Source organism: Ischnura elegans, chromosome 5, assembly GCF_921293095.1.
Source record: "Ischnura elegans chromosome 5, ioIscEleg1.1, whole genome shotgun sequence".
NCBI classification, from domain to species: domain Eukaryota; kingdom Metazoa; phylum Arthropoda; class Insecta; order Odonata; family Coenagrionidae; genus Ischnura; species Ischnura elegans.
Genome location: NC_060250.1, coordinates 25,692,114 through 25,718,988, shown reverse-complemented (window position 1 = coordinate 25,718,988; position 26,875 = coordinate 25,692,114). Strand labels below are relative to the sequence as shown.

Genomic DNA, 26,875 nt, shown 5'->3' with positions numbered 1-26,875 from the left:
CACCCAGGCAGGATTCGAACCAGCGACCCTTGGATTATGAGGCGAGAATATTACTCTTCCGCTTCCGAGGCCGGCGAATTATGGGTTTAATCATGCAGTGAATGGTATTTACCCAATGTTATTTCACCCGACAACTCTACACTCTCCGAAAAATGCTTGATGTACCTTTTACGGTGACTTTCACGACCAAGTGTTGTGAAGCATTTCCAGTAATAAAAAACTAAGGGTACCGCTGCGACGCACTGCAGTCGAGCGAAAGCGATGTCTTTTGGCCGAGAGCCGTTCGTGCGCCCGAAAAATCTATTCAATTCGCGATGGAATTCCGACTAGTCTCTCGGGAGAGACCCCCCTCCCCCGATCCCCGAAATGTAAACGTCATCCCACACCCCACCTCCACCCCTTTGATGCGATTACCTGGACCACCACCACCACCCCACTCGGAGGGAGGGAGTCGAGGAATTCTTGGCACCGCCTCGCCGCGCCGGTCCCAATTGTTGTCCTTCTTCGGAGTCAATGGACTGCGTCTCCCAGGCAAAGGGCCGACAGCCACCTCCCCAGCACCAAAATCCGCTCCTCCCTCCCCCATGCCTCCCCCGTGAAGGGGCCGCACCCCGTCACGTGATATAGGGGCGCCCAGGTCCCGCATCGGGGCTCGGGAGAGGCGTATCATCCCTTTGAGGGGGGGGGGGGGGAGAGGAGCTTGAGAATCAGTGGCGTCTTTCTTTTTTTTTCCTCGCGTTTTGGTGCGCTCTGCGAGACTCTCTCCCTCTCCTCCTGGAACGTGAAGCACTTATCTCTGCTTTCCGAGATGGCACGGATTCCGCGTTCGCGACTCCTCCCTTCGAGTATGGTATGGTATTTGGAGAGGGCGACCAATAGCTGAGGTCATTTGCGCCATAAGGGAAGGGTGGAGAGAAACCCGGCGTCGGCATTAGACTGCTCTTCACGAAAGGCGCCAAGGGGACCACGGCTTTACGTCCCATCTGACGGACGGAGTGTTGCGCTTTAAATGTCCTCCTCACAGTACTCAAGCAGGAATCGGGAAAACTTTGAAAATTCTCTGCCACTGCCGGGATTTTAATTCGAGCTCGCCGGGTGGGAAGCCAACACTCTAGCCACCACACCAACGCGATCCCCTTCTCCCTTCGATCGTGTGAACAGAAGATTCGTTGCCTATTCAAAATATTGGTACGTCAATTTTGGCATGACCCATTGTTCCCAGTGGGCCTAGTTAGTAGATATGTTACACTATGTTATATCTATTCAGCTTCGGTAGCCCCGAAGACTTTCATATAACTATTTTTTTATTATCCAGTTGCCCCGAGAACAGCACAAGTTTGGCCTTTTACGGCGGGGAATCTTTAATAATGAACAATGAATAACCACAAAAACACCCATGTCTTGTGCGAAAGATCCACAGAGAGAAAATCATCCGCCTTGACTTGAGGGATTCGAACCCGGATCCCCCGATTTCAAGTCGGGTGCTTTAGCCTGTTAAGCTACCGAGGCATTATTCTTTCCTGTGGATATTATTGGGCACTACCGGACAAGGTGACGCTTTGGTACAAGACTCGAAGACAAGAATGATGCCTCGGCAGCTTAACTGACTAAAGCACTCGACCGGAAATCGGGGGATCTGGGTTCGAATCCCGGTCAAGGCGGATGATTTTTTTTCTGTGGATCTTTCGCACGATTGTGCATTGCGGGTGACTCCCGTAAAAGTTATCACCGCGGCTAGTCCCGGTATACTTTAAACCCATGTCTTGAATAAGGGCCACCTATCTAGGCGAGACTTGAACCCGCGACCTTTGGTTCCGGACTCTCCCCATCGCCACAAAGAATGCCGACATCTTAATTCCCGGCCAAGTGGACTTATTCGGTTTCTGAAATCATCGCTTCGATTTTTTTATCGTGAGAAATTGACATTGTTTTCCGTTAAATGGAATATTTTCTGCAAGCCTTATAATTATTAATGTTCGACAAACGCGCTCGTTAAATATTTCTTAAGATCGTCCACGGTGTGTGAAGCTTGGACGCACTAAGAGAATTCTGTTTGGAATTTTCAGCGGGTCAAGGGCTCCTCATTCTCGGACGGCGTCGCAATGAACGAGTCATCCATCATCATCATCATCGGAGCACAAGACACTTCCCTGATGATGACGAACGGCTCAGCCATTGAAACGTCGTCGGACGCAGTGGAGCTCTTGACCTGGTGGAAAATGTCGAGCACACTTCACCGACTGCATTCGCCGTGAAAAAAATCAGTCGCCCATTCATTCAGCCGCAAGGATTGTACAAAACTGTAGGAGCTGGTTGCATTCCCCAAAATTTTGGGGTACCGTCTTTTTGCTGAAGATATGGATGAATTCTAGATTGAAAACGCCCGGTGAAATTCCTCCTCAAATGGCTGTACGAACGTGTAATTTAAGTCCATACCAATCTACACGAAACTATTCGTTTTGGAAAAGAATTAATAGAAATATTATCTAGTATTCGTTCAGTAAATTTAATTGGATCATTTATTTAATTTATCCTCTTTCTTTAAAGTAACTTTTTATTGATACTGCCAATAAATCTTTAAAATAATGGACATAAAACGAAAGTTTCTCGACCGTTTTAGCTTTATATTTATCCGACAAAAATTTATACGCATTCATAAGCGTCATTGAATAAGTTTTTTGACACATGAAGAAGGCGTTCATCAGGGCTCTTCAACTGGTCATCTTGCGCAAAGCGCCCGTCATATAAGAGAAAAGCGGGCGGGAAAAATCGACAGTATTAAGACCCCCAAGATTAGATCGCAAGGCGGCGCGCAGAAAAATGACGATCGGGCGGCCGGGCAAGGTGGCCCTCTTGTGTGAACCGGAGTGGTCTCCCCGTGACGTCATCGCTACCTTAACGAGCTCCTTGTGTCTGCCAAATCCATCGGCCGCAATCATTCCGCGATTAAAAATCGTCTTGCAGAATCCCCAACCGCTGTCACCTCTATCGCACTCCCGGGGAGTGACCGGGTACGGAGGAGTGTGAATTTGCAAATTCTCGGAGGACAAAATTAATTCAAAGAAGAAACATTTCACTGCAGTAATTCTACGTTGAAAAATATAATTTCCAAGTTTTACACCTGAAGTCTGTTGCGCAAATAATCAGTAAAAAAAATGGCCTAAAGAAAGGACCATCTCCTTCGAGTCGGAAGTAGACCCACAGAAATCTCAGGCACCCCGCACAAGCAGGGGTATTTCCGATCCCTAAAGCCTCTTCCCTTGATCCACTTCAATACGTCAGGTAGCACCAACATTTTTAAAAGTATTGAATTTTTCAGTGATAATAGAATGATCAATAATTCAAAGAATCTTACTTTTTATAAGTAAGATTCTTTGAATCTTTATTGGTAAGCGTGTAGGCCTTTCAGGTCGAATTTCGACTTAATAATCGAAGTGTCCCCAGCCGAACCCAATGGAACATTTCAGAAAATTCTCGTGTCGAAAGAGGGCCAAGGAAAGGAATAACCCAGGAACATCACCGAATCGGATACTCGAGAAAACTTAAAGAAAAGCGCTTCATTTCTCATTTTATCGTTTAGAAACTGATATTTCTTCAGTGTAAGATATATTTTTCGTCTAAATATACAGAGTTTAGTAGAATACAGAGGACTCGTATCTGATCTTGACAAATGCCTCTTGCAGCTTCCCTTGGCTCTTTGCGGAAGGGGAGGAGGGCCCCTTGGTTGTCTGGGGCCGCCGCCTCCAGTGGGTGGCGCGCAAAAGGCCTTTCAATGAGGAGGGCTCATCCGCCGCAATACAGATGAGTCACTAAAGGTCGAGGCTCTCTCTCTCTCGTGATTTATTTCCTCCCAGCTCGTTATGAGCGGACCCCTCTTATAATGCCCTCTCGGCCATTCTCACCTCTCCTAATGACGCGCCATCCGGCGGAGGCGTGTGGAATTTCCCCAAGGGGAATGCCGTGGCATGAGGATCGCCTCCTCCTATCCTCTTGAATAATGCTCTTTGGGAGGATAGGGAGGCAAGAGAGGTGAGAGATTTTGACACGAGGCGCTGCCGGAGAGGCGGGCGGGCCGAGGTATTCGCGGAGAGAGAGAGAGAGTGCGCCCCGCCGCCATCTTCCTCCTCCCCTCTCCAGCCATAGGCGCCCTCCCTCCCCCCTCCGAGCCCATTAATGCGCAATTGGGATTGAAGGCCCGCGGTCACGGTCATAACGCTTCTTCATCATCGCATTCGGGATTGCGCTATCCAAACATCCCAACTGCTCTTAAGTCTCCCAAACGAATCGTATGCATTTTTATGTGCCTATCTCGGCCGCCATCTTGCTTCTGAGACATGGTTTGTAAATTTCTTTTCCGTTTTCCTTGAAAGGATGCCATTATATTGATAAAAATGCTTATTTTTTCAATTTACGTCCACAGGCACTGGAATTGGATGCAAAATATGGTGTGAAATGCCAAACTGTAACGTGACCGTAATTGTTTCCACGTGGGAACGAAATGATCCTTCCAGCCGTGAAACGTTATATAAGCGAATAAAAACTGATAAAATGGCCGGATGAAAATAAACTGCGAGTAAGGGGAATAAATTCTTTTCCGCTAAAATTAAAAAAGCCGAACACTAGATTTGAAAAACAAACGTAAAGATTGCAAACGAGGCGGTTCGAGGGTTGATAAATCATAGCAATATGATTTTTACCAAGTAGTTCCGCTTTATCCCGCGTAGCTGCTGCTGGCACACTGACTCGATGGTCGTCTTCTCTCTCTCTCCGTTTTCCTGTGACTTGCCGTGGATGCAACCGGATAGCATGAGGACATATGCTTTTACTTGTGCGCCTTTGCCTTTCTCGGTGATCGGCGTCGTCTCTAGACGAGTCCGCCTGTCCGTCCGCCAAGGAGACAGTTCATCCGCGGGGCGTGGGCGATTGAGAGAGGTGGGGTCAGAGGTCAGGCGGCAAGAGTGCATTAGCCGCGCGGCGAGGGAGCGGCCGCGTCACTGCAAGAAATGCCGCGGCGTCCACTCTAACAAGTGTCCGAATGCCATCCTCGTCCAGTTCGTCGAATGCGCCCCAGGAACAAAGATGGCGTCGAATGCGCCCCAGGCACAGGGATGGCGTCGAATGCACTGGCATGGAGGTTGAAATGAACTGATGGAGCCTTCGTTGGTTTATATATGTATAGACTTATATCCGTCGTGATATCGAATCTTTTGAAGCAGTGAAACAGTTTTGTTACTTAGGAAGCGGAATTATCCACGAGGGATGAAGCGAAAAAAAAATAAATATTCCGTAAAGGAGATGAGGGCTTTCTACTAAAATCTTAAAAATCTTATTACTAATGAAAATACAGAAGTGAGGAAAAATTCATCAGATGCTTCATAAGGAGCAAGTTTCTCTATGAGAGTGAGGCTTGGACGTTGACAAGTGTGGAAAAGTCGAGAATAGAAGCATTTACAATGTGGTGTGCCAAAGAATGATAAAGATACATGGAATCGACCGAGTAAGTAATGAGGAAGTGCTAAGAAGAGTGGGAGAAAATACAAGTCTTCTAAAAACCTTTAGGAGAAGACGGGACTGCTTGGTTGGTCACATGAAGAGGTATGATGGACTGATGAAAACAAACGTAGAAGGACATGTGGAAGGGAAGAAGGGCAAGGGATGTCCTCAAATGAAGTACATACTTAGATCACACAAAGTTTACATAGGTTTTGAAAGATGTAAAAGAATCACTATGAAAAGGCTAGCGGATAGGAGAGCATAATGGAGAGCTGAGTTAAACCAATGCGTGATGATAATGATTATAAATAGCATCAAAATTCCATACACCGTCGTTTGTGGCCCCTATTTAGCGCTAGGATTGCCAGCTCTTTCGGCGCAGTGGCATCCGTGGGCTTGAGTCGTGAGTGCCGCTGCCGGGTGACTTGAGCGGGCGGCGCGGCGAGCGTCGTTGTCGTCGTCGGCGGTGGCGCCAGGCCGGGGGCGCGGCGCCGAGATGCCGGGGCAGGGGCCGCCTCTCGGTTATGCGACTCCGCCGCCTTCAAAGGGGGCGAAGGCATTCGCGGCAAAAGGCGACCCCCGCCCCTCCTCCCTCCCTTTGTCGCTTATCGCCGTGTGCACAAGGCACCCCCCCCCCCCTCACCGTTCGAACGTGAGTCGCGTGCGGGAGGCTGCCTCTCTCTCTCTCTCTCCGTCAAAGCACGCCGTGATCTCTTCTCTCTCTCCGCCTTTCATCTATCTCCTCCTCCTCTCTTTTGTCCTTTCAAGCGTCGGGACACAAATCCACTCCTCTCCCTCGGATTCCTTACCTCCCCTCCCCTCCCTCCTTCCCCCCGCCCTCCCTTCGCCTTCGTCGAGAAATGTCGACCGACTGTCGAAAATAGTCCGTCTCGAGCGAGAAGGTTGAAATAAATTGAAGGCGCCATCGAAGGTTTTTCCTTGCGTGGTCCAAAGTCCGCCGATTTTCGCTTGAAATTTTCAATGCTCGCCCCTTCGACCTTGCCTGCCTTGCTTCTGCTGTTGATGATTTTTCATTGCTCGTCCAATGTGCGCCAGCAAGGGTTGTGTTACTTTATTTTAATTTTGGCGTAATTTTCCATTGCTTAGTGCATACATGACTGTAGAACATACAGGAGGCCCGTGTCCGTCTCTTTAAACGTAGATTTATGTTACCATTTAAAACACCAAAGGCATTTAAGACCAAAGGCACATTTTAATCGGATTCCGGAAGCATCCGCAGTGTTTCTGCTCTAGAGTATTCGTACTCGTGATTTATAGCACTGAAAAGTTAAGAATACCATACATTGAATTATCTCGAACATCAATTTCGGTTAAAAGATCCGTGAAATTTGAATCGTTCTGCCTTCAGCGCCGTCATTGGTGACTTGTGTTCTCCAAACTTAATGCGTAGTGGCTGGCAACAAAACTTTTGACTAGGTGGGGAACCCTATGTTGTATTATTCGCGGATTTGAAATCTTGTATCTAATTTTTTTATCACTACTGGTTACAAACTTTGTTTTATTTGAAGCGGCTACAGTTTCGTAAGTGATCCTGCTTTATCTTTAAATTCCAACGTGGGAAGACCAAATTCTCGCCCCCAACTTTTCTTGCCAGCCGTCCTTCTCAGCGCTTAGCTCATGGTAACTATCGTCTGTTCTATCACCTTTGAGTCAGATCTATCGTCATTATAGTTTCTTTCCTATGCTCAATTTTATCCCTCAATAAGATCCATTAACATGAGTTTTTATTAAAAGAATATTAGGAAAGTGCGACGACAAAGTGAGAGAAATTAGCTACTTTTCCCTCGTTAGACCACATTTGGAATACGCTGCTAGTGTTTGGGACCCTCATGAAAAAGGCTTAATAACAGAGTTAGAACGCGTGCAAAGAAGAGCGGCCAGGTATGTGAAAGGTCGTTACGATAGTCTTGTCAGTGTAACTGACCTCTTAGATAAACTCGGATGGGAATCTCTGTCGGACCGTAGATTGAAAAATAGACTAAACCTTTTAGATAAATTCAAGAGCAGTGTCTTTTCTGACGAAGTTAACCATATCTTGCGGACGCCAACATACTACGGAAGATCAGATCATATAAATAAAATAAGAGAGATTGTAGAACAGACAGATTCCGAATGTCATTTTTTCCACGATCAATAAGAGATTATAACGGCAGCAATAAAACTCGTAAATAGATTGCATGACTTGTAGTGTAGCCTACTAACCTATGTAAAAATTAAAGCATGTTTCTTAATTCAATTATTGTTTCTAACAGCATATAGTAGTATAGTTTGTTAGTATTGTTAGTTTAGTTTAGTTTGGGACGTTTTTTTTGGACGGTGTGGTGTGCATGTGGGAGTCCAAATGCATGCTGCATGCTGGTGATTGATCACCCCCTGCCAAACACCCTAGAGGTGGCTCGCAGGGTATTATGTAGATGTAGATGTAGATGAGTCCAATAACGGACGTAACAGAAAAATATTTAAATTGGAGCCATTTTGGAGGTGGGATACATTTTGGAATAGGGTTAATTTGGAGGGGGCACACAAACGTTTTCGGGAGTTTACACCCCAACATCTCGTCTTTACTTGGTCGCCAACGAGAGTATTACGTGGACGGGCACTGTGGATTGCTCTGAGAAGCATAACAAAACGTTGAAGAGCGAAGAAGCTTGTGAATATCGAAGAAATATGCCACAGTGTGTGAGTAAAACGATCATTCATTTTGTTCTCTTACGTGTGGAGTATAAAAGAGGGAAAATTAAAGGAAAATGCCCCCGAGGAAGACCTAGAGATAAAAAAACTTAAGAGAGATAAAGGAAAGCATAATGAGAAAGAGCATCGGGGAACTGAAAGAACTAGCTTGTGAAATGTAGAAATGGAGGGTATACCAACCTTAGGATTGTGGTACAATGTACGTATGTGTATGGTCGGTAGAATACCAACCTTTGGATTGTAGTCCTATTTACGTATGTATTAAATCTGCAGCCTATCGATCTTAGGATTGTGGTACTAAGTGCGTATGTATTTGATCTCGAAACTTATTACCTAGGAAACTGGAACTTTCGACCTCCACGCCTTTGCTTTGCCTCTTGTTAATTTTGAATGTAAAATAAACGTGAAGGCGCGGTTGGTGTTACACCCTAGCGAGTTACTTCTGTCCCTCATTCGGTTGTTCGAGGCATCTGGTTCGTGGGCGCCTCGGCGATAAGGCGCGGTGGCCCCAGGAATGCTGCGGCGGAGATAGTGGGCGGCTCGGCGAGGGTGTGGGGCGGTTGGCGCCGCCGATTAAAGGTGCTTGCTTGGGTTTCGACCCCGGGGCGGAGGTGGGCGGGGTCACGGGCGATGACATTCCGCGCTACTTTGGCCTACGCGTACGCTGCTGCCTCTTGTACTCATTACTCGGAGTCTCATGTTCAGGGTAGAGAGGAAAAAAAACCTTTTCTCGTACACAGTAGCCCCAGGACAGAAGAAAACATGGGAAAAGCTATTTTTTTATTTTGCGTAAATATTTCAAAAGAAATATTTTAACCCATGTAAACCTCCGCACCCTCGCTCGAGCATTTTGTGACGGGAAACATATGGGCTGACTCCAACAATGGAATTATTTAAATTTAAGCTACGACTTTTTTATCTTTTAATGATATTTTACCCCAATTAGATGAGCAAACTCAACGAAGAAGTAGTGTTATCAGCTAAGAAGAGTAATATTTATTTTTAAGGTTTGAATTCGAAATATATTTCACCATTCTCTGTAATCATGTCATTAGTGTTGATAATTCCATTGATTCCAGTGTCGATCTAAGCTTTTGGCTACTGCTATTCCTCTCTGCTGCTGCTCAGTCACATACAGAGCTTTGTTTATCTAAATTCTGATAAGTAAGGAAAAGGATTTTCTTATCTTGACCCATAATTTATGACGTATTTATCTTGTACAAGTTTCTTGCCAAAACGAATTTGTTTCTAAGATCATGAAAACATTCTCATGGGAACATAGAGAAAGTTTGGATTTTTTTATTACAATTACGATAAATTTGAGCGTGTTGTACCAAAATTTACTGGGCGATAGTTACTATAGCGTTTCTTTAACGAATAACTTGAAATATGGTTTGCCACCAAAGGGTATTCAAGATGGCGCACCAATGTATTCATCATCACAAGATGACGTTAATCGTCGAAACCATGGTCGTGTTTTAATAAAAATAATTCTGTAGAAAATCAAAGTTCAAATTACTCGTACAAAATGTTCAGAAAATCACTAATTATCGCCTGAAACCACCTACTTTTTATAGCGTACTTGGTAATTTATATGTTTAAATTTTTATTGAAATTATATTTACTTTGTTTTTCTAAGTTATCTTCCCAAGCATCGTGCGAAACGGCTGCACGCAAAATAGAACGAAATGTGTCGCAGTTTTTGCTCCGCTGTGCTGAGGAGACGAAGCGCCGGTGCTGTGGCACCGTGCGTCGGCCGATGTTTGACTCTCGTCTTGCTGTCCTGTGTCGGTGCCCCCTTCCTCCCTATTCGTCCGCTCTCGCGTGGAAGGCGTGACCCCTGACCCCGCGCATCATCATCCGGCACTCAGTCAACCTCCCCATTCCCGCTCGCACCTCACGGAGGAAGAGTAATCAACCATCTGCACACCGCGTTGTCCCGTGTCGACGTCCAATTCGAAGGAAGTGTTGCCGAGGCGCCTCTCGCGTCTTTGTTATCTGCTGTTATTTTATCCTCACAAGCTTATGTCCCAGCACTTTATGGCACGGAAACGTGGACACTTACGAAGGAGGCTGAGAAAAATACTGGAGCCCTTGAGGAATGTGTGGCCCAAGATTAAAGTAGATGGGGAAAAACTTCAGCAATTAGAGCAATTCAACTATTTGGGCAGCTCATTAGAGGAAAACGAACACAGTAGCAAGGACCTTTGGAAGCGAATTTCACTAGCAAACGAGGCGTTCATGAACAGGAAGGAGCTTCTGAGAGGATCAAAAACTTGAGAAGTTAGAGAAATTCAGCTATTTGGGCAACACATTGGAGGAAAACGGATACAGCCCAGTAGGGACATCAAGTAGAGAATTGCGTTAGCAAAGCAGGCGTTCATGAACAGGAAGAAGCTGATGGGACGATCGTTAACTAAGACTTAAAAGTAAAGGTTAGTGAAGGGAATGATATGGAGTGTAGCGCTTTGCAGAGCGGAAACATGGGCACCTAGGGAGGAGGACGAGAGAAAACTGGAGGCAATCGAGGTGTGGGTATGGAGAAGACTGGAGAAGAAGGTGAAATGGATGGAGAGGAGGAGGAGGAACCACATTCAAGCACAAAACCCTCGAAGTGCAAGGTGGCCCATGGAAAAAAGTATGGCTAAACTGCTGTTCATGTGGGTAATTCACACACCATTGGCTTAATCTGAATTGAGCCCTACCCTAACATTACCATACCAACCACAGGGTTTGAATCACTGACGGAGGGAATTTTAGGAAAGGAATACACACCAAAGATGAAATTCATCATGAAAAAAAATTGGTTTAGCCGGTATTCGAACCCGGATCTCCCGATTGCCGGTCAGGCATGGTACCCGTTACAGCAGTAAACCATCTTCTACCAGGGCGCAAGGAATGAAGCGCTTATTACGTTGATTTAAAGGTGGCTGATTCATCAATTCTTCAGTTGACACTGGGAGAATTCTAGGACTTGGCAAAAAAAAACAGTTAAACAGTTTACGGCTTAAGAAGTGGATCAGCTCTACAGAGAGTCGGAGGCAATCACGAGTCTGAACTTTGGCGGGGAATTCCATTGGAGCAGGGCGAGGGGCGTTGCCTGCTGATGAAGGCGTCGTCGACTCACGTGCGATCGTGGTGTTTGGCGGGCTCGACACGAGCGCCGTGACGAAGGTCGTGCGCTGTAGCTCCACTCGTGACGCACTCGTGCATCGTGAACCGATCTCTCGTCGACTCCAGCGTGAGCTGTGTCGACAGCCGACCATAAGTGGCCTGGATCAGTGTGGTGACGCTTCATTGGACTCCAGGAGAAATTACTTGTCTGACTTGATGTCACGACTTAAAGAAGCGGGTAATTGTTATAATAGTTTACACTTGGTTTTGCAACATGCTGTCGAATATTTTGACTCGAAATGACCAGCGGTTTTTTATATTATGATTTTACGGAAATAACTAAACTACGAATAAACTTAAACTTAAAACGAACTGAAACTCGAAATATAGGGGAACCAGGGGAGGAACGGGGTAAGCGACTTTTTTGAGAGCGAAAAAAGGTGCTGCGTTTATAAGTTAAGCAACACCAATCTGGACTAGTTAGTTATTGCCGCTTTTTCGCACTTAAAAATCGCTTACCCCACTCCGGGTTCCCCTAACTATATGTTTATTTAGATTTTAATTCCAATGTCTTTATTGGTATTTAAAGATACAATTACGGGCGTGATTCAGTGGAAATCTTTGATATTCAACGAAATGAAAAGCGCTTGTCTATTTCCACACTTATTTATTCCAAGCGACCCTGGTTTTGGCACATAATGCCATTTTCAAGGCATCATTGGTCATCTTCAATGGCATTTAAATAAAAATGAACTCTTTTCGTGGAATTTTAATAATTAAAATCTATTAATAATCATTAAATTAAAAATAAAAGCATTAATAATCTTCCAAATCGACGCTTGTCACCCATTGTAAACAAGTTGAGTATTCTAGGAGTATAAATTTTACCTAGTTTATGTTTTTTTATCAAAATTTCTCATAAGTAATTGTTATGAATTTGTATACGTAAGACTAGCCGTACTATATTATGATGTACCGCGATTCATTTCCAGGGGAGGAACACCACTGTTCAATATTCGGCCGACTCAGGGATAATCTACATAATTTTGATTCGCTTTCGACTCTTAACTTCTCCAATTACCGCTGGTTTTGCCGCAATTGGCTTGTTCTGTGACTTTTGATTAAATATTTCAAATCAGTTTGATAAACGCTAGGTCTGAAAACCCCATTGAAAAGCAAAATTTTTACGGCTGGAAAAAATTATCAATATGCAAACACCATTTTATCAATTTTCCAGCTTAAATTAGCTACGAATTTTTCTTACTGTCCTATTTTTAATTCCGTTAAATTTCAAGCTGGCATGTTAAAATAATCTCTATGGATCTAAGAAGCCAAAGATATTTCATGAAAGACTTTATTTTGTGTTTTTACACTTGAGTCGTCTCGACATTTCTCCAATCTCAGGCCATCGTACAGTCGGCTTATGAATGCCATTCGTTTTCAAGCTACATCTAAAGCCTATCTTCGGTGACTAATCTATTTACACGAAATCACAGTGTACATATTTCCTAGTCGGAGCTGATATTTTGCCCGTCTCCTTAGGTTTTTTTCAAGACTTTACGATTATGTATCCTACATCCATCTTTAAGTTGCAAGCATTTGCTGCTCACTCACTCAGTGAATCGACCCGAAAGTTGGTTGGGATTGGTGAGGTTAGAGGTCACCCCGGACTTAGTCATGGTCGTTTTAATATCATGCATTCAGTGTAAGGGTTCAATTCATTTCCCAGGGGTCCCTTGCGCCACGAGGATTTAGGTTGGGCTGCCTAAAATCATCACCCGATATTTTAGCCCGTGAACCCTGATTACCCTGCGGCGAAGATTCAGTCCAACAAAAAAATCTATTCACACCCATCCCCTCGCTTTGTTTCGGATATCATGTGAATCAGTCATTTTTTTGAAGCCGCTAACCCGGTTGAGTTTACGCGAAAACGTCTCATCTTGTGTGGAAATTGAATCACCCCTTGGAGTGCGCTCGAAGTTGAATTCATTGGCAATGACTGGGAGGGGAGGGTGGTTGAGGAAGGGGGATGAGGGTGGTAGGGGGCAGCACACGTCCACTTAACCCACTTGGGGAAGTTGGTGCGCTAGACGCCAACTCCATCAGGAACGAAAGAAAATAAAAGACGAGAAAGCGGCAGCACCCTGATTTTTATCTCTCACTTACCCCGCTGCTCTTGGCAGTTAAGATGGAGTTCAAAAAGTCCTCCTCCACGGGTGCACCGAAATAATACCTGCAAGGAATTCTTGAAATGCATAAAAATAAACGGGCCACTCTCCACTTATCCGCGGGTAAATTAAAAATGGCCGCCGTCGCTGCGGTCCTCGGCGCGAAGGGGCTCTTCATCGGCGGAAGCTCACCCCCCCCCTCCAACCCACCCACCCACCCACTCGCCCCCGCCCCCTTTGGCATCCACAGCGGAGGCATACCAGATGCTCTGAATAAAATGTGGGACACAATGTTCTGAAATCTAGGGCATTGGGCGAAATTGAAGGACAGGCTGAAATATGTGTGTGCGCATGCAAACATAATACGCGCAGTTCTTGGATTAATGTACATTTATCATAGCCTTAAACCATACGCTGAAATTTAATTTACCCTAAGTAGGTCCTTAAAAACTATTTGATATATATCTGGGGATGTGCGTGTTGCTTTCAAGTATTGTATAATACAGTAACATTACATTTATACTCAATTTGTTTTTAAATTTGTGTATATAGTTACGTACACAAGAATGATTTCATTTGAGAATATCAATCATATTTTGGTGCTCAATTGATCTTTTTCAGAATATTATTTCAGTTTTTTTTTTTCATTTTTGGTGATTATTAATACCCAGAATTGATGTTGGCTTTACCCTACACTATTACTCTACAGTATACTGGTGTAATTTACTTCAAAATAGTGTAATTTAAGGTGAAAAATAAATAACAAAATTATAATTACATTTTTCGATAGGAACAGGTGATTAGATAAAAAATAAATGTGAAAAAAGACCTTATATATCTCTTGGAAGTATCCACTAGCCTAGAAAGTTATAATACCTATCAACTTCCATAGTAACTATTCAAAGCTCTCTTCGTAATTTTTTGTCGCGATTGGCGCAAGATGTGACCTTTGATTGGTGGAATATATCACTTATCTGTCAAGGATAATTCAAGAATTACAAATAAATGCCCAGTTTTCCTTTTTGTCGACCATAATACCAAGAATTGATGTTGTACAAAATATTTTATTTTTATATGGTAATTTTACCTTAAAAGCTGAATCGCATGAAATCTGAGACCAATGTCAATCATTTTTCGGGTGGATATTAAGTCAAGATACGCCAGGTTAAGTTGTTGGGAACAGGGCTAGACCCCTTCGCTGTCTTGCCCCCTCTCCCCCCCTCGCCTGTCCCTCTCTCTCTCTTCTCTCTCCCTCTCGTGAGCCTGCGAAGACGACATGTTCGTGGCGGAGAGGAGGGGAGGTAAGGTCTCCCTGTGCTGCTCGCTTCATTTGTTTTTTCTTTCTCGGAGAACTTGGCTGCTGCAGTTTATCTCCTTCGCCTGCAGTTCGCCAAAGATCCTCCTCTCCCCGACAGATAGCGAGTGGAAGCCAATGGCGAGACACTTTGGATCAGTCGTCCGCCGTATTCCGGGGTCTTGGGTCCGAATAGGATCAATTGGACTCCCTTTCCTCTCTAGGTCTATTCCAACTCCATCATCACAATTCGCCATTTAACTAACCCGTTTCTCTGCTCCCGCAAGATATCGGATTATCTGTTGCTGATTAGTTCCACTAATTATCTAACCAGTGTAATTGGCCATTTGCCCGTAATTTTGGTCCCTCTTATGTAACTGAATTTTCGTATTCTAGTCCTCAAAACGCCGTTTACCTCCTCGTGATGTTTCACAGTGTTGGGCTTGTAAGCGTTGGGGTCCAAATTCATGACTCTACTTATAGCCCTAAAATTTAGTTTTCTATCGGTACAAGAATTAAAACTAAATCACTCGTATAAACATGGTCCCCAAAAAGTCACATTTTGCCTTTCTCGTCATAAATATTTCTTCTGATTATGCTGCATGCACTTTTGTGAAAATAACCTCGATACTAGAGCCTCCAATGACTTTGCTATTTATTCATTTGAATTTAGTTTTTTTTTTGTTAATCGTTCTAAGGTTTACATTTGCTCAACACAACGATTGTATAAAATAATCGAACGCAGAAATTCATCCAAATACCGTAACTGAAATCGCATGATATCTGAGATCAATATTCATCATTGTTTATGAAATTAATACTTTGAGCTGGGATTGAGTCGTTTTCTCTCGTCTCAGCTTCTTTTTCATAATTCCAATTTCTGGTCAGTTGTGTCTTGCGTCGGCAACACGCTTACCTCTAGTGAATTGCGGGTGGCCCTCGCTGTCCGGGGCAAGAAGAAAAGGCTAAGGCCGATTCGGGTCGGTCTATCCAACCCTCGTTACCCCCTCAACTGACTGGGACTCCGCCCGTCACACAGATGCAGAAAAACCTAGCATTTCGACGCCTTCGATGAGCCCGCGGTATATAATCTGGTTTCCGTTTAAGAATGCGGTATTGCGAGCCATTTTGGAGTGTGCATAGATATCAAACGGCTTCATCCGACCACAAGCTTCATTAGTTCGAAATTTAGGCATTTCATGTTAAAAGTTGTTAACTGACCTCAAAGAAAAAGCGCAAGTGGTATAGCTCTGATTATTCTTGTGCGAAAATTAATTTTCGGCATTCCTTTTTCTAATACATTTCGCAGGTACCTACCTAATAGTTAAAAGAATATCTAGGGAAAAATCGTCTAGCCGGATTGGAAATTTGAATGAGTGCCGAGTTTGATTAATTTCCTGTTCTATATGCTGAGACATGATATACATCTTTATATTTTCCCTTGATTTCATAAAGTTATCTTTAAATGTGACGAACGAATTGGTTTGTTTTCTTATCCATTTCCATTGTTGCCTAACTGTCGCGCTGCTCTAGGAAAAGTATTACTGTATGAGAATTTCTGGGTAGTTTCTTTTCCGGAATCGTATGATAACCAAGATATTGTATATTGCGGAAAGTTTTACGGGATATTCTCCGTTTGCGTCCATCTTCGGTGCATATCTCGTAAACCTCCCCGCCTAATCTCCACCGCACCTCGAAAGCCTACACTTATACATATGTCGTACAATCCCTAAATAATGCACATAAAAGGAAACCTATTTGAATGCACTGCGAAACTACTGCGGAAAATTTGAAATGTATTCGCGAAACCGCGAAAACTCGAAAGGTTTTTACTTCTTCGACTGACGATGAGTAGCCATCCCAAACTATTGGTACTTGGGTTTATTGACACTTACCGTGTTGACTTGACTGCACCCTAGTGCTTCACTTTTTCGATGCTTTAGTGTTATTTCTTAACGACCAACCTTGAGGTGTTTGGTATCATTTTAACGAATGCATTTTGCTTTTGTCTTTTCATTTGTTCAAAGTTAGTACCACTTTTTTGAAATTGGCAAACTACGTTTTTCCAAAAGACGGATTGCGTAATATTACCCTCCTAGTACGTAAACTGCTAACCTCTTAATCCGCGTAAACCTATAGGAATACACTGCGAAATGAATGGGGAAAATTTTAATGCATTCGCGAAACCGCGATAACTCGTAAGACTTGCGTTCCTCGACTGACGATTAGTATCCATCCTAAACTATAGGTGCGTATGCGTTTGCGGAACCCTCTTCATCGGTACTTCTTGGGTTTGTTAACCTCTTGATCCGCGGTCCGTGCACCCGTTGGCTGGTGCACCGCCACGGGTGCGGGTGAAAGCCGTCACTCACTCTCTCTCTCTCCGCTGCTCCGAACTCCGCCGTCTGAGAATTCCGACGCCCGCCCCCACGGCGCGGCGCCTACCGCACCGCCACCGCCGGCGCCTCCTCCTCCCTTGGCACCGTCCGGCGGCGTCTATTTTAAACAACGGCCGACTCCGCATTCCTTCCACCTGTTTACGAGCAGCGGCCCCATTGTTGTGGGACGCATTGTTTTGACGGGGGAGGAAAAAGGACGCCTTATATGCGGGTGTCATACACGCCCACTCCAGCGCAGATGCGATCGATGCAAACATGGCCGCCCCGGAAGACATCGGCGGTTCCTTCCTCAAGATCAGAAGCGACACAGGAATCCTCTGCTTTGCTCTGCCTTCAGGTTGAGCAAAGTCAGTGCCTCTTTTCTTATCCCTATTTTTAAAACTTCTCACGCTTTCCTCTGACTGAGCAGTGTTTCAAATGAAACAGAGGAGTAAATTTTTCCTGTACCAATATAATTTTTAGACCATATTAACTTTAAGGATATCTGTTTAGGTATTGTCAGAGTTTCAGACCCTGACTTATTATTTTCGAGGTATATTAATTTATTTTATTTATTCATTTAATGCAACCAAATACTGCACGAGGCCAATTACATAGGAGTCACAACAACAATAAAACAATTTAGTAATACTATTAGTCAAAACGTAACCAACAACGGATAAAATAATATTCAACAATATTTACAAATGATGATACACTACGAGTGAATATAAAATGTATGCATTTGACTATCTCAGTAGCTGCACAAAATACTTTCAAAAAATATTGAGCGAACTTATATATATTAGTGCATAAAAAGCATTAATTAGGAATTAATTTCTGTACTTTTAAAGTGAATATTTAAGCATTCAAAACTTCAATTGTGCTAAGGCACACGTATGAAATTACTTGTTACCAATATAATTCAGAATTAGGCATTATTGAGCTTGGTCAAGGGATTTCATTGAACAACTAAAAGGTGGTCGTTTCATTCTGAATACGGAAAACTTTCAAATATTATCTTCAAAAACATATTCAGGGAAAATCGATTTTTCCGTTGAAATTTATTTTTCCAGTCGGATGTCAATTAAGTTAAATGTTATTAATTCTTCCGTTTTATATGGCTGCTTTAGATTGGGTAGATTGTAAACTGCACGATTTGCAATTTTTTACCTTGAATACGAATTGATGACGATAGTAACTTGAGGTATTATTAATAGTAATCGTAAAAGACGGACTGGGTGAGGGTAAAAACGTTCACAATTAGGGATGATCTGTCCGCTGTCGGTCTCCTAACTCCCTCGCTATTTTTCTCCTTCGCAGTCGGCGATTGTCATCCTTTAGTCCTTTCTCTGGTAACCTGCCATCCTTGCCGGCAGAAAATTCATCAGAAAAGGTTAAATTGGAATCGGCTTATTTTATTAATATTAACTTAATTCAATGAATGCCTTTACTTTCTGTTTTGTTCATGTTTCAAATTAGACTCTTTTCTAATTGAAGTCATCTCTTGAAGGAAAGCCACATATTTTAATCATCTGGGAATTCACATTTAAAGACAGCACTATACATTCGTTCGTGAATTGGCTGATTCCGTTGACTGTTGCTTTCATCGCTAAATAGAAATAATGGTCCTTTGCTTGGCCTCGGATTTCCTCGCCTGCCCGCACTGTAAATATTTCCTCTGTCCGCGCCTCCCTCCCACCTGCTGGGTTTATTAACCTCTTAATCCGCGGTCCATGCACCCGTTGGCTGGTGCACCGCTCCGGAGCAAAAGCGGATGCGGGAGAAAGCCGTGACTCGCTCACTCTCACCGCAACTCCACCCTCCCCCTCTGTATCTACAAATCTTAAAAAATACTGTGGAATAAAAGTTTTTCTCCGCACAAGAAAGAGACATGCTCTAAATCGTTAACCAGCTCCATATGAGTGAATTCGATGAAATTGAAATATCCAGGAAGGTCAGAAAATTTGGCTGGAGGTTAACTTGGAAGGGGTGGCTGTATTTGGGGGCGTATACATTTGGCGAGATTTAACCGAAGAATATATCCCTGAAACATTTCGGGGAGCCTCGCAAAACTTGACCCATCACAACTCGCTAAGGCCTTAGACTGGGCAACTTACAAATGTAAATGAACTTTTTAAATACTTACCCTAGTAGCACAAAAAGGATTATATCTAGATTTAATACGTATCGTTGTATACCCTGTATACATATTATATCTGTATAAAATGCATGCAAATGTCCTCTACCATGCATATAATATCTAGATATAATACGTATTATATCTGCTGCAATAATATGGATTTTATACAGATTAAATATGTGTACATTGTTGTGATCTGTATATTATACAGATTTTATATATATCTGATGATCCATGGTTACAACATAAGGATATTATTTGTATATTTTAAAGATTCTGGTATCCATCATATACATATACAGATATCCATATTATATACATATTTATCACATGTAACAAAATCTCTGTTTCTCTTTGTGGATAGTTATAAATTGAGATTTATTTCTGGGTTTAACACAACACTAAATAATACTGGCATAACTCGAACTGAACAAACTTTAAAAGAAAAACTGTTAACAATTGATTGAAAGTAAATTGAAACAGTTACCAAACTTAAGAAAAACTGAGTTAAGAACTTTTGACATAAGGTTAAGTAACTTAAGAAAACTTTTCCAATAACTTAAGGTCAAGTTTTAAAACAAATACAACACTATATCCTAAATTACGAAACTGAGAACAGTATTTCTGTGGAAAAAATAACTTCCATGAAAACTTTACTGGAACAATTCCTACAATCAATTTAAAATACTCACCACTATGCATCGATTTTGCACACATCTCTTTCTGCAAAAGCATAATTGTTTGCTCAGTTACTTACCAAGAATATTCACAGCTTCAGCCATTTGTTGGTATCATTAGAGAAGTTCTGTATGAAATAATATCATGCTGAGTCTTCCACAAACCTCTACTAATGAGCTAGAAAATCGTGACATGTTGGTTGTGCTGTGTACCCAGTGTCATCTTGATATTTGATATGCAAATAGTAAAATGTATGACTACTAATGTCCATAGCTTGAAGTTAAAGCAGTTCCAAATTTCAGGGATCAGGTTTAAAAATGCTTTGGAAGCTTTATCAAACAGTGAGTGTAGGCAAATGGTAGGGCCACCCTCCATAGTGCTTTGAAGAAGGATAGTCTACCATCTGAGTTGTGTAAGGAAAAGGTAATACTAACCCTCACATCTAGGTTTCACATCAAATACATAGTAAGTGGTACATACATTTGAATGGTGTAATAACCCATTTGTATGTATTTCGATTCTTCAAGGATTGGTACACTGCATCAGCGAGACCTATGGTTTAATATCCAATACAAGTTTGCTGACTCAGTAGCGGATACAGCAAAAACTCAAGGGGGGGTGCAAAATTATACGCATTTACAAGACAATGCTTCTAATGATATAAAAGAGTTACAATTATGGTTTTGCAATGTTTGGCAATGCGGGCAGCCCCGCAAAGGGGGGGGGGGTGCCCTCTGCGCCCCCATATGTATCCGCCGCTGTGCTGACTGGTAGTGCATTTCTCTAGTAGTGTCCAATCTCTGAAGCAGGTCCCTCATAATACTTTTGTATGAGAGGCAAAACAGACTTTAAAATGTGGCTAATAGAGGAATAATGACTGCCAAATTCATGGGCTAGAACCTTTCCGGAATCATTTTATTTTTTTTAAGCATCTCATGAGATCACTAGTAGATGCATCAATACGGTCAGATAATAAGGAAATAATAATATAAACTGGAATCCCTAAGTAGAATTGAGGATTTCTATGTAAAATATTATGCGTTTGACACAGATTTCCTTTATTTTCTTTCCTCATCCTTTGAATGGTCTGAGGAATCACTACAGACACTTTCAAATGACAAATTCAAGTTTTTATTGGAGGTACAATCACGAACGTCACTTTCAAAATTTTTGGCAAGGGTGGGCAAAGCAAGAGACTAATTTTCAACTTTGACTGGAGAAGTTGCAATTGTTCTAGCACAGCCACTTGTTACTTAGCACATATTGCTTCTATATATATATATGTACTTCATTCGAGTCAGTACTTTTCTGTAGAAGTGGGAGCCTCACTTGTGCTAGGAAGAATGTAGTCCTCATGCATCAATTGATTCGAATTATCATCATCAGCCTTCACATTATCCTCTCCGGGGATAGCATGGTCTATTCGCACCTCCTTGGGTTCATCATGGTTCTGGAGGAGTTGAAGAATTTTTCTCATCACAATTACAGGGCAACCAGGAGAAACTGATATGTTCCGATGTTGGCATTATTCTTTTTCCTTATCCTCAAATGGCATCCCATCATTTTCCAGTACATGTAGTATTCTGCGTCCTCTTCCAACTATAAGGCATTAGTGAAAAATATACTAAAAACACAAATCAATACCTAGATGATTACGATCGCAGAGAATTAAATCGATGGCTTTGTTTTAAAATGGTTATCAATTAGTAAAATTATTCGACATATTCTCAATAGTTATTCATTTTCAAGTAAAACCCTCCATATACCTACGAGATAATAGAGAGAGACTATATACTTGCCACAAAGAACTATTAACAATGTGAATTCGCGAGAAAAATAATATTTTCAACTAAATCTGTCTGAAAGGATTGTACTTCCACTATGCCAGCAAAAGCAAAGATCAATCTAAATTGTTCCTATGCAGAGATGAATAATCTTAAATAATTATTGGATTGAAAGTAGTGGTTCATTGATTGTCCAGATAGGGTAGATACAGAGGCCGTGAAAATAATGTTCCATTTACTTACATTGAAATGGCCAGCACAGCAGTGAGAAGGGTTAATGCTGACAAAGGCATCTTCTTTAAATCTCTTCGTGCCACTATAAGAGCCACTTTTTCCGCGAATCTGGTGTAATTGGTTTGTTTACAAAAGCTTAATCCGGCGTTGAATTCATTTTGATGGATACACAATGGCATGAAATAGTATTCTTTCGATCCCTTTTCGCCAATCTTATCTTCGAAACACGTATTATTTCTTCCATAACGCACTTCAATGTAAATTTGCTTGAAAAACACTATTTTACGGCACATACAAGGCACACAATGCCGTAACTACGAATGTAAACAAAGTTTCGGTTGCTATGAAGCGATGTTTGAAAGAGAAGCAGAGATTTTAAAATACATGATAAATATATATATAATACAGATATGTGTATCTGTATATGATGTATACCAGAATCTTTAAAATATACAATTAATATCCTTATGGTGTAACCATGGATCATCAGACATGTATAAAATATGTATGATATACAGATTTGCAAATATGTATACCGATGTATTTCGAAATCTTAAAAATATACAGATATAATCCTTTTTGTGCTACTAGGGTACACACGTTCAGTTTATTTTTTTGCATTTGAAGGTTAACCGATGAATAATTCTTGCGTACATTTCGGAACATTTCAACAGCCGTAGATCGTTCAATCACTTATATCATCATTTCGCGAGGTTTAAAGTCCTTCACAGGTCGCTACGGTCTTTGATTGAGCACCTTTTAACGTAAATAAACTTTATAAATAGTACGTACACACGTTCAGTTTAAATTTTTTCTTTAATTCCATCCTATCAATTGGTCAGAAGTATTTTCTCCTCTTCATTTTCTCAACGCTAGGAATTTAAAACAAATCAAATATTCGAAAAAAATATCTCCCAAGTGTTTTTCCTTTTTTTTCGACTTCGTGCCGGTGTTTGGCCCTGGCCGCAGAACGGCGCTGCCTTGCTGTTGTTGTTGTTTGGGAAGGAACTGGAACGATTTTTTTTCTTCTCCTCTCTCGTCGACCGTTGTTTTTCCATCCCAGCTGTCGGATTTCTTTGTCAGGCATCAAGAGATCGCCGCGAAAAGAGTCCATTAGCTGCGAGTTTAAACGCTCTCCCCTCTTTTGAGTGGCGGGAAAGAAAAAAAGATAAAGGGTGAGGAAGGTCATAAACAGCGCGAGAGGGAAGGGTTTGCTGATAAGATGTCTCACGCGGGTTGACAGCAGACGAAAACAAAGGAGTAGCGCTTCCCGCCTCTTCTTTTCCTTCTTGGCTGGCGCGAGCCCACCTCCTCTCTTCGCAGCAGGATTGATGGAGGGAGCCGGGTCCAAGAAGGCGTCCACGACTCGTTTGCCGACCTCCCACACGGACGTAGTACTACACACGCCTTCGAGCGCGCCACAAACCGAGGAACGCTCTATTTGCCACGCTCCTTCTCCGTCCCCCAACCCCCTCCCTTCCTTTATTTCTCTCTCGTTCTTCGCTGTCGTGGCCGCGCTCAGTGTAAGACGGAGGGAGAGAGCGAGTTTTATCTTCTATGCTTGCGAGTAAGATTGAAGAGGAAATCCCCGAAATCGCACAAACATTCCTCAGATCTTTGTGTAACCGGGAAGACCTCTGATTGGCTTTTTTCTTGGATATATGTTTATATTTTTGCGATGAGCAGATGTTTTTTTTTAATATATTCTCACGAAAAATTCGAGGAGGTTTGAAACCCTTGACCTCTCATAGCTCGCTATGACCTTTGATTAAGCAGCTCAGATGTAAATTAAATTTTTAATTACTTACACACGTTTAGTTTAATTTTTTTACGTTTGGAGGGGATTGAACAATGAATATTTCTCACAAACACGCAAAATATATGTTTGAATTGTTGCGGTGGGAATGTTTATTTTTTTAAGTTGATTACTTCACAAGGAAGACTCTTTTTGTCTCGCTCCTTCTTCTCCTTCCGTCTTTGCTCTATTTTTCCCTCGTTCTTTACTGTCGCCATTGTAAGGAGAGAGAGCGAGTTTTGTGCTCTATTCGTGCGGATAAGTTTGAAAAGGAAATTCCATAATTCGCGTAAACCTTCTCCGGATCTACGTGTGACAAGGAAGACCGCTGATTGGCTTATATCGTCGATAAATATATATATTAGAACTGTTGCGGTGAGCATGATTATATTGTAGGTTGATTACTTTGTAAGGAACTCTCTATTTACTTCGCTCCTTTTCCTTTATACCTCGTTCTCTGTTATCGTGGCCACGCGCTTTTCTCAGTGGAAGGACGAGAGAAGGAGAGAGATTTTTGTGCTCTCTCCATGCGAGTAAGATTGAAAAGAAAATCCCAGAATTCACGCAAACGTTTCTCAGGCCTCTATTTGACAGAAAAGCTGTTCTTGCGAGAGCGTAGAAAAAATCAAAAATAACGTGTTAGAGCATATCGGTTAAAATTGTGTGGAACGTTATTTCGTTTTTAAACACGAGGTCAAATTTACAAAGGACTCTGGCATTTTATCCTCCCTTCATAGACTTTGATCTTCAATTCACAATAAGGTGTACTCCCTTCCATTCCATCTAAAACTCCGATTCTCCACCCTCGTTTACCAACGATCTACCCTGTAACACTGCTTTCAACATCTCCTCTCTGCTCAGGACTCGCTCCATCCGTACTTTCTGTCACCTCCGTATCTCATCTAAAAGCTGCCTCTTCTCAACCACAATGTTCAGCACTTCGTCGTTCGTCCTCCTCTCCGTCCACTTATTAATTTTGACATTGATTGGAAACGGCCACATAATTTCTCTTTCAATTCGCGATAGATATGTGCTTGGTCGTCGAAGTTGGTACAGAGAGTAGAAGATCTGATCTTTCCTCCTCCTTCGGCGCGCTCACTGAATTTCTGTCCACGACCACCCCTTCGTCGCGTTGCCTCCTCCGGCCCTATTTGTTTTGGCAGCACCTTCGTCCCCCCACCACCACCCTCGTGACTCGCGGAGGCGAGAGCACGCGTGACTGAGAAGCGGCAGCGTGCCGTGTCCTCAACTGGAGCACGTACTTCCACGCGTCTGCGCCGCCGGTAGACGCTTAAAGGACAAGAAAGAGTGAATATTCGCATATTCACCGGTGGAAATCCTAAAACCATGTAAAACAAATTAGGACTATTCTACGGCCGCGCAGTAATATAGTAAAATTGATTCCCGAAGGCCGTGCTCTTTAGCGGACGAGAGAAAAGTTTCGGCTGCAAAGAAAGCCAATGATTTAACTCACTGTAAAAATTACATTATTAATTGAAATTTATTAATTACAATGAATTAATTGTATAGCAAATGATAAAATCAGGAAAATAAAAAAAGCTCGCTCATTCAATCATTTTAGTGCATTTTCTTACTTTTTTGACTTATTTTTTTACCCAATCCCTTTTCTTACCTAGTAAAGAGTGCGTCCTCAGGAAAGTTACTTATTCAAACCCGAAACTAGGTTGCACGGGCGGGCGTGCCTTGAAAATCTGGGGGTGGTGGTGGTCGCATCGCCCCCTGACGGACTAATTGCGCCCCCCTTTCGAAGTGACGAGTGCGGCTGCCACCCGAGAAGCGCCCCCGACGGAGACTGAGTGAGTTATGCGTCCCTATCTCTCTCCCCTCTCTTCCCCGTCATTTCTTTCTAACCCCCCCCCCCCCCCACATCCCCTCTTCCCAAACGCCCTTCTATTTTCCCTTTCGTCGCCCCGCGGGGGAGTCGGGGCGCGGATTCGGACAAGTCAAATTGCTTCATTCCCGCGCGCGCGAAATTAAAGGGTAAACGAATCCGCGGACCAGACGGAAAGTGTTTTATTTAATTCCCGTCCTGTCAACTGCCGAGGCATTTCTAATTATACAGCTGTAAAAGTCGCTCCTTCGCGCCGTAATAAACCGCCTTGATCTCAATTTTACATTTTCACGCGTTCCCATAGGTCTACGTTTTATTGCCTCTCCAGTCGGCGGCGTCAGTGTATTGGAATTATAACTGGCTGCAGTTTTTCACACATGCCGTCTTCTTGCCGCTAAATGTGAGCAAATTCAACTCTAACATTTACATTATCGTCGTTCGTGTTCGCGCCTGATTTCGATTAGTTAAGGGGCATAACATTTTCATGTTCCATGATGAATTTTTTTATTCTATTTCTTTCAAAAACCGAACCATTTCTTTTAGTCTTAGTTAACATTTTTAAAACTCGTGGAGCATGTAGATACGTTCTGGTTTCTTTGTCACAATGCATAATGGGCATTCCTTATTACTTTATACGTGTACGTACATTCGAACTTGACAAAAATTAGAGGGTTGTACGAATGAAAGCTTGCAATAATCTCACTTTTTTCTTGATCCCTCGTGAAATGCCTCTCTGAAGTTTCCAAAGCAAGTACTGACACTTTTTATGTATTTTTTCCATTATCGTCGTGATGAAAATGTGATCCTAATGTGCTTCCTGCTCTTGCCCTGGAATCTACCCAATTTGTCGACGTGGTAGTAGTCTTTCTTTGTAGTTTAATTAAAGCTGCAGCAAATACATTATTTTGCCACTTGGGTTGATTCAGTCGTTGAATCACATAAGTTCTCCAATTCTTTCGATTTTCCCTTCTCTGCCTTTGCATCCAAAGCAAACACTATTATGCGACTTAAGAAAGGAAAATGCTTCCCCTTTGGCTTTCTCTTAAGCCTGAATTATACCATAATATATTTCCGTCCCTCATAGTGATAGGCAGTGGCGCCGACTCCATGGGGCCTGAGGGGACCCCAGCCCCCTCAAAAATTCATTATGGGTGTGAGGAAAAATGTGTCAGGCTTGTCAATTTTCCCCGGAGTGTCCAGATATCGAGATTCGAGTTATCAGGGTTCTTA

General features: G+C 42.6%; 1 protein-coding gene and 1 long non-coding RNA gene across 5 annotated transcripts in view; one reads left to right on the top strand and one right to left on the bottom strand.

Moving 5' to 3' along the window:
- The window catches only part of LOC124158608 (dorsal-ventral patterning protein Sog), a 325,901-nt gene that overhangs the window by 279,318 nt on the left and 19,708 nt on the right, over positions 1-26,875 (top strand). The gene's annotated exons all lie outside the window — the stretch shown is intronic.
- On the bottom strand, positions 20,988-22,374 carry LOC124158609. Its single transcript, XR_006864844.1, has 2 exons — positions 22,008-22,374; positions 20,988-21,579 (listed from the first exon to the last, which is right to left on the bottom strand). It is a non-coding gene; the product is annotated as an uncharacterized LOC124158609 (long non-coding RNA).